Source organism: Pteropus vampyrus, unplaced genomic scaffold (assembly GCF_000151845.1).
Source record: "Pteropus vampyrus isolate Shadow unplaced genomic scaffold, Pvam_2.0 Scaffold103, whole genome shotgun sequence".
Lineage (NCBI taxonomy): Eukaryota > Metazoa > Chordata > Mammalia > Chiroptera > Pteropodidae > Pteropus > Pteropus vampyrus.
Window position 1 is genome coordinate 1,569,969 of NW_011888884.1, and position 9,239 is coordinate 1,579,207.

Consider the following 9,239-nt stretch of genomic DNA (forward strand, 5'->3'; position numbering starts at 1 on the left):
GATAGATAGATAGATAGATAGATAGATAGATAGATAGATAGATAGATAGATAGGAGAGAGGGGGGAGGGAGAGAGAGAGAGAGAGAATGAGAATAGATGACAGCGAAAAGTCAGGGCCATGGTGGGAAATGCCAGTATGTTAAAGAGTATTTGTCTCTAAGGATAGAGTTGTAGGTGGATACCTTCTCTTTTTGCTTATTGGTATAGTCCAACTTCCTGTCATGAACATGCATTACTTGTATAATTTTTAAAAGGGTATAATATTGCTACTAATGCACATATATTGAAGAAATGAAAAACATTAAATTTGGCGGTGAAATTAGAAGTAAAAATCGGAGCCTCTTTTCCTTGTGTCAGGCAGGATTCTTTTGATTCCAAGTGACAGGAACCTAGCTCAGATTAGCTTAAACCAAAAAAGGGGGACTCCTGGGCAGAATGTTAGGGTGGTACCAGAATGGAAGGAAGACTTCAGGAAGTAGGACACCTCAATGGAGGAACTGGATTCTTGGCTCCTTTTGTTTCTGCTTCTCTCAGCCTTCATTATCTGAGATGTCTTCAAATAACCTGGTAGAGGGCTCTTTCTCAAACCTCCAAAGCCAGAAAAGAAAGAGAATAGTTCCCTCCATTCCCACTCAGTGCTGCTCAGGGAAGCATTCTGATTGGCCCAGCTCAGGTTAAGTGCCCACCCCTTGGACCAATCACTGTGGCAGACCCATCCCCTTAGAACTTGACCACTGGACTCAAGACTGGGAGGCAGGAGTGGCTCCTAGAGAAAGGATGAGTTGTTCTGGGTAAACTCTAATGGGCCTTAACATTTTGTCACTCTGTATGGTGAACCTATCACTGGCCAAAGCACTTGACATGTTGGCCTCATTGCATAAATGCCTGGAGAGCGTCCAGAGGATTCCTCCATAGTCATAAAAGATATTGAGTTCGTGTCTCATCTTATTCAAATTAAAACTCTATTACCTCAAGGACCTGTCTTCAAGAAAGATAGAAAACCTTTCAATCTGCTTTCACTTTGATTTACATCACCTTCGAAAGGTATTCTACTGTTAATGTTGCAAAGATGGTGTGGATTAAATGGATAAGTCCATTTGGAATTCCAAATTTTCATGTGAACATATTTTGTACATATATTGAAGAAATGCACATTTCTTCTTTCTTTGTGAGCTGAGGACAGCCTGTATTTGCCAGTCACTCTAAAAATGAGGTTTGATTTTGGTTTTGTTTTTCTTTTGCCCAGTGCCCCCAATATTGTCATTTTGTTTCTCTCCTGGAAAGAAAGTAACAAATTCTACTCCCAGTGATTCCCACTGCTCTGTCTTCTCCTTTCTTCATGTCCACACGCCCCATGCCTTCCCAGCCTTCCAGGTCCAGCTCAAATGCCCTCTCCTCCAGGAAGTCATCCTTGTCTGCCCCTCCCTGGATTGTAGCAAGGTTTCCTACTCTGGCCCTCTCTGATGGCTTGGAATACATTGCCTCTCTTGTGTCACTGGTTCTGCTCACCTTCTCTCTTTCCTGGAGAAAGAATCATGCATAGTTCATCTCTGTGCCTCTACAGACATACACTTATGCAGTGATAAGTAGGTGTCAATAAATGCCAGTTGAAGAAACACAGGCCAATGCCTTTTACATTGCCAATCTCAGATAGGATTCTGCTCTCCCTAACGCTCTCCCTTTTTTTTGTTGTTGTTATTTAAGACCCTTATAATCGTTACTCCCATGGCAAGAAATTTTTAAGGAGACTGGGGAGATGAAAGAAAAATATTTCTAGACTTGATCACATAAAAATTCAGAACACCATAAACACAATAAAAAGGCAGTTAGCAAACTGAGAAACATATTTGCAGCAAATATGACAAATTCAAATAAGAGATGCCATTTGTAGCTTAAATTTGGCAAAAATAAGTCATGTTTTGGGAGAATATTTAATGACAATTTTGTGGAAAATATTTAAATAGAGAAAAGCCTGGAAAGAGAGTCAACAACATTTTAATAGTGATTAGACCAAAATTTGGGGATTATGGGTTATTTTTTTAAGTTTTGCTCTTTTCCAATTATTTATAATAAATAAGCATTGCATATTAATCATAAAAACAAAGCAACAGATGCCAGCTTTTGCTGAATTTCCTGTTATAAGACCCCATGTTGGTAAAGGAGCGATAAGATGAGGATGTTGGAGCATCAATAGTACAACCTTCTAGGAGAGCAGTATATGTTAAGTACATACTAACAGTATATAATAAGAACTTCAAAAATGTTGATATTCTTTAACTTAATTTCTATTTCTGCTCATTGATTCCAATGACCAGAATAAAACATTACTAGGAAAACTTCTACTTTTAGTCATTGATTCTAATGATTAGAATAACAAGTGACTAGGAAATCAAACAGAAATGGGAACAATGATTTAAATACAGCAATATGCATTGCAGAGGCTTCTAAAATATGAAAAAATTGGAAACAAGTGTCCAATATTGAGGATATGGGTTAAGTAAATTTGAGGTCAAATAATGGAATAGTATGAAATCATGAAAATGCCATTCGTAAAAAAATTTAAGTAAAATTTTAAAATGGCCATGATCTAATATTCGATGTAAAAAGCTCAATAAAAAACTAGGTAATGTGATCTCTGAGGTATGTACCTGTATAGATGCATACATAAAAAGGATCTCAGAAGTTTATACCAATACATTAACAGTGAATATCTCTAGGTTTATGAATTATGGGTGATTTTAGGTCTTTTCCACAATTACCATGTCTTTTTTATAACCAGAAAAAAATCATTTCTAAAAAGGTCCCCGTGATTTTTAACTAGTCACAGATTGCTTTATAGTACAACCTAACATTATAAATGCACATTTTTGACCCTGCAGTTCAAACTTCAAGAGCAGATTCCTTGTATGTCTCTAATTATTCACTATAGTATTATAATGGCAGAAGATTAGAAACAACTCAAATACCCAGCATAGAGGTCTAACTAAATAAAGCATAATACAGATCTATAATGGAATATTCTGCAGTCATAAACAAGAACGAGGAAGACCTTTATTATTTCATTATTATTATTCTCTATATATTATCCTATATAATTAGTAATAGAAAATAGTCTATACTATTATTTTTATTATTATTATTCTGTACTAATACGGAAGGCTACGATAGAGTGCTAAATGAAAGCAACAAGAACAAAGTGTAGAGGAAATCTCCAACTGGGTAAAAAGGGAGGAAAGAATATCCATCTATGTAGACAGACTTGTATATAGCTGTATCTATAGACACTTGTTTCTATAGGCACAAAATAACTCTGGAAAGTTACACAAGGGACTGGGAATACTGATTGCTTCTGAGGAAAAGATAGAGGTGAAAGACAGATGTTTCACTCTAGACCCTCTGGTCCCTTTTGAATCAGAGACTGCATTGCCTATTCAAGTAATAAGTCATGCATAAAAATTAAAGTCAACATGAACAACCTCCGGTTTCTTAGCATTTGTATTAAGAGCACGGACAGTGGATTCAACTTGCCGCCATTTAAATCCCAACCACGGTGGTTGGTGACTGTAAAATCAGGGGACTTTATTTCTTTTTCAGGGTAAGATTTGGCATTGTATTATTTCAGAAAAAAAATGGTATATTGAAGTTAGATGGTTGAAGTGGTCAGAGCCCTGTGAAAGATTTTTATAGGCTACCAATTATAGTCATTAAAAAATTCTATCTTTGATTTTTTATTATTTCCAAAAAACTTAATCTTTCTTTAACACATTTCTACTTTCTTTGTTTTTTTTTATTTTACAATTTATCACTCCAGTTATTGCACATTCAATATTGACTAATGACCACTTTTCTTAGCTGCCGAACCCTCTATTTGCCTTCTTCTTACTTAAAAATTTACAATATATGCATCCCTCTGAGAATTAAATGATCCTATTATTAATGATCCATATTTGATATGTTTCTGTCATGAGTTTAGGTAGTCTCTTTAAACATTTATGTATTTTTAGCAAAGCTAAGCTAAATCATGTTGTTATATTTTGTTATATTTTCCCATGATGGCATTTGTTTCTGAGTTCAATGAGAATAAGAGTTTTTAAACATCATAAGTGGATAAATTACTAATTTTTTTGAATCTACCACTCCTGTACCTTCCGTTCTAGGCAGGGATAGGTTGAACCACAAAGAAACTGGCCTTTGTATGTCGTATTTCCTATTGTGTTCTGAATGTGTGTGCAGTCTCGATGTGGCTTCTTTTTTATATCCTTAAGTTATAAGACTTCTGTTCGGCTTGTCTTCAGATGGTTCTCCAGGTTGATTGTTCTAGAACTGAGTTTTCATTTTAATGTGGTCACAGGAGGAGGCAAGCACAGTGTTTACTTTACTCTGCCATCTTGCCTCAGACTCACCAGGGAATTTCTTAATGGCTGTAAGCTCAGTCCCTTAGCCAGAAAATGATAATCACCCTTGCCTTGAGGGATTGTTATGAGGATTAATGAGATTATTAAATGAGAATTCAGTGAGATAATTCTGGATGTAAATGTAAAGTGCTTTATTCTACATGTAAAATACATAACATCTTATTATTATTCCTTGACTGTCTTGGGGATTTCCAGACCACAAATCCATCGAAAAATTCCCTGCTTCCCCAGCATGGAACAGTATCACCTACTTCATAAGGCTGTGCAGCTCGAATGAGTTAATATATTTCACATTCCTGAAACACTGCCTGGTTCACAGGGAAGGTTAACAATTGTCATTAACAGAAACATTCTTTCAAAGGCCAGTCCCATTCTTTCCCCACATTTCTGAATTCATGGGTTCTCCTTATTTCAATAATTATATCTTTCCTAGGATTTCTGTGTAAACACTTTTAAATCTTGCCTATTCTTTTCTCACATTGTTCTTTTGGCTTTACGGTTTAGAGTATCTGTTCCTTCCTTTATTGTAAAACTGCTTGTTTTAAGGCTTCTTTCAAGTTGTTTTATTACCTTTCGTTCTTGGGGTGCAAAGTCTTTTATTTGTTGCAGCTGCTGACTGGGTGCGGCTTATTTCCTCACGTGGGTCTAACAGTGTTTTGCAAGCCCATCTTCACAGATTTCTATCCCGTGGTTTCATGGACCCTCGGTCCCCTGAGATTTATCCATTCCGGACAAGTTTTTACATCAATTTCTTCACTTGTAATCTCCACCCATACAAGTGATAGGAGCTTAGATCCCACATCTGCACATGGCCCAGAGACAGGAGGTGGGGTTTTTCTGGTCCTGCCTCCATGGTGAGGCAGGCTTTGTGACTTCTCGCTTGTTTTAGGCAAGCATCTCAGTTTCACCTCCCTGCAAGTTTCACCTGTGGCTAGACTCCCTCACAAGCAGTTAGGAAATCTCTAGCCCCAACCACAAGCTTTAGTATCCTGTTAGCCCCTGCCTTCAGCTCTACCATACCATGGTTGTGACACACTTTATGGAGGGGAAAATATTCATGAATTCAGACCTATGCTGATAGCTAAAGAGAAATGGACCCAGAAGATTCAAGAGGAGGCCGGAAGAAGGAACTAGAGTGTTTCTGGCCTAAGAAAATTCTTAGATTTTCAAATGACACACCCTGTGGAAAACTTCAAACACTTCTTTATTCAAGAGGTTAGGAGGAAACATCCCAAAATCTTAACTGAGCTGGTTTTAGTGTTAGAGGAATAAATAACTTTTCTTTCTATTTTTCTGTGTTTTCCACCTTTTCTATTCCCTTTAACTTGGGAAAAAGACAGCATAAGCCCCTTTTTAAAGTGGCTTTCCAGTCAGCCAGCAGGAGGTTGCCAAGGTGACAGCAGAGGGCCATTTCTTCCTGTCAGAGGTTGTGGCCAAGTCAAGGCAGCTACAAGGAAGGGCTGAACACAGCTTGTGCTTGGAGGTAGAAGGACTGGGTGGGAGTCCCAGCTCTGTCAGGTATTTGCTGGACCACCTGTGGAAGTTACACCTCTCCAAATCTCCTTCTCCTCCTCTATAAATGGAGATTTGTTCATCATTTCATTCATTACACAATCATTTATTGAACACGTGCTATATGTGCTTGGCACTGGGCAGAGCCTGGGCCTACCACAAAGAACAAGACAGACACACCCTCAAAGCTCACGTTCTAAGGCAGCAGTGTCCAACAGAACTTCCTAGGATGATGGAAATGTTCTATATCTTGGCTACCCAATATAGTAGCCACTGGATACATGGGGCTACTGAGCACTCAAAATGTGACTCATGTGACTGAGGGACAGAATTTTTTATTTAAGTGTAATTAAATTTATAGAGCCATGTGAGGCTGGTGGTTACCATATTAGAGACCATTATAAAAAGCAGATAATGCCTCTGGCCCTATCTCATACATTTTGTGAGAGGGTCAAAGCGATGCAAAAACAGCTGTGCGTGTCCTCAGATGTGAGGTTATACCATGCCTCCCTCAGACAGAGCAAGTTACAGGAGGAAACTGAGCCGTGGGGACTTTTAAGTCCCACAGGCTGTTGTCATGGGCCTGGAAGATGGAAAAAAAAAACCCTCCAAGTGGAGGCACGTGGTCTGGGACACCTGCCCCTGGGCAAACTGACGTCTCCCTGTGGAACACAACATGTGCTGTGGAGAACAATATGTAACTGAACCTGTCCCAGTGACACTTGACTGCTCGCCGCTCCCTTTTCTCTCCTGCAGTTGGCCCCGGGTGTCTCAGCTGCTTTTTTCCGCCGTGGTCCGATATCAAGGGTTCAGATTCTCTTGAAATAGGGCAACCCACATGGCTTCATTCCATATGTACCCACTCTCCCCTCTGCCTCCCTGAGCCTTTCATTCCAAACCAAACTGGTTTTCTCCTCAAAAACACAGACGTGGGATGACCTTGCTTTTTCTAACAAGCTTCTTTCTAGCCTTCGAAACTCAGGGCAACTTTGCCACAATAAAAATATATTTTTAAAAAGATCTCAGGGCAGACATCGACTCCTTTGGAACGTCTTTCCTCCCTCCCTCCCTCCCTCCCTCTTTCCATCATGTGGATTAAATGCCCCTCATCAGGAATACCTGAACTCCCCGCAAAGCACACCGAATGAATTGTCTGTGAATCTAAGTCAGCTACCTCCTTTTCTCCTCACAAAGTGGCGTTGTGTCCAGAGACACAGCTCAATGCCTTTGCATTTTCTGATTCTAACCTCTGCCTGGTACTCAGTTGCACTTCTGCCATTTGATTCTCAAAGAGACCCCAAAATATTTTAAATACTTGTAATGAACTTCCTTTTTTGTGTATGCTAACTTAAGCTGGTTTCTGTCACTTGAGTCTAAAGAGCCATAATGAATGCATGATCCCCTGCTCACTGATATCACAGTGTTACCTATGGGGACAGAGACAGTTGCCAGAGGCTTGCACACCAAGTATCTAGGAGCTCCATTCATGTCCTAGCTTCCGCTGAAGTTAGCCTTGGGGTAACCATGTGACCAGTTTTAGCCAATGGACTATGAACAGAAATGATGGGTTTGACTTCTGTGCCAAGGCAGTTAAGAGCCAATGTACCTCCAACATCTCTCTTTGCCCCACTGTGACAATAGTGTGTCCCATATAGTATGGCTATAAGAAGGAAGGGAGCTTCTTAACCTACATTGGACTGTACATGATCAAAAAGCCAAACTTTTTTCCATGATAAGCCACTGAGATGTGGGGGATTTGTTTAGTGTTTCTTATAACCCCAGCACCAGCCCCTACAAAGCCTGAGACATGAAGAATGCTCATTCAATGAGTGTTGAATGAATTACAAGTGAATGAATCATTCCACCTGATGTTTCAACACCTCAAGTAAATCCATACTAGAAACTTCTAGAGCTGAAAATTGAGCATAGAATCTTCTAACTCCAAGCCAAGGACTTTTTGTGGATAGTCATCATCATGGTATAGAGATGATAGGAACTGTGAATTGATTCCGACGTGTGGTAATTTAGCAGACAGGCAGTCTGTGTGTAGCTTTCTAGGACAACTATTCTGGAAAGTCATTTCTGGGAAAAGGCCCAAGAATTTACACAGCAGAGGAGAAAGACTTCTTTAAACATTGACTGCTTCTGTTGCTCTGGTCATGAAACTCTGAAAACAACACAAGTCAGAAGCTTCCTAGGGGACAGGGGAGCATCTATCCTTTCAAACATTTGACATTCCTGCTAACCAATTTCTCTGGCATGAACAAAGGGGTAAGTGAGTAGGGAAATTCTTAAAATCCCACAATTAGGCTCCCAAAGTCAGTACAGTTTCAGGGTGTAGAAACAAAATCTGTGACAACTTCAGTAAGTGTCTGAATTAACTGCAAACTCAGTAATAATAAATTTTGCTTTTCTATTGCCAGTGGGATGAGTTTACGGTGTGTCAGGTACAGAACTGGACTTAATCTATACGATTCTTTCTTATCCTTTACAGCAAAGTGACAAGGTACCTAATGTCATTGTGATTTTACAGGTGATGAAAATGGGTTCGGTGTAGTTGTGGAACTTGCTAAAGGTCACAGAGCTAGTAAATGGTTAATACAGTATTCAAACAAAGGCTTTTTAAAATCTAAAGCCCATGCTCTAGACTTTCGGATGTGGCCAATGTGATTCTTTTATTCAAAAGTCTCAGAAACCCATTGTGAACTGGTTTAGACAAAAGGACTTTATTGGTTTACAGAATTCAAGAAGGATTAAGTGACAATCCAATGAAAGGACAAGGATAGCACTGGGCTTCCAGAGACACTGTACCCAGAAGCCTGAATGCTGCCAGCAGTCCCTCACTCTCCATCTCTCTGCTCCTCTCAAGGTCACCTTCATTTTCTCTCTCGCACAGTGTCTTTCTACCACACAACAGTCAACATGGCTGCCGACATGTCCTATACTTCACATCCCTCAGCTCCTACCAGGAGAGAGGATTTGACTTGCCTCAGTTTCAATTTGAAAAGCCCAGGGCAGGAACCAGTTGGCCATCTTCGGTCCAGTACCTTCTCTGTACCAATCCACTGACCATGGAGATGAGTCATCTAAGAATAAGGCAGCTCCTTGTTTGGAAGAGGATAAAGTGTCTGAAAAACAAAAATGATCATAGGAAATAGAAAAACATTAAAGTGGAGAAAATACTCAGGAGGATAATCCTGTTATCTTTGAATATCTAAAGGGCAGTTATGTGTTAGAGGTGCTTTGGGTCACTATGGGACCAATGGATACAAATTTCTAGGAGACAGATTTCAGGTTCAGATTCAGCCTCCA

General features: G+C 39.5%; 1 long non-coding RNA gene across 2 annotated transcripts in view; it reads right to left on the reverse strand.

Moving 5' to 3' along the window:
* Window positions 1-8,629: 8,629 nt before the first annotated feature.
* LOC111742877 overlaps window positions 8,630-9,239 on the reverse strand; it is a 16,721-nt gene continuing 16,111 nt past the window's right edge. For both annotated transcript variants that reach the window (XR_002781506.1, XR_002781507.1), the window contains one exon: window positions 8,630-9,055. This is a non-coding gene — a long non-coding RNA (uncharacterized LOC111742877). The remainder of the gene's footprint in view (window positions 9,056-9,239) is intronic.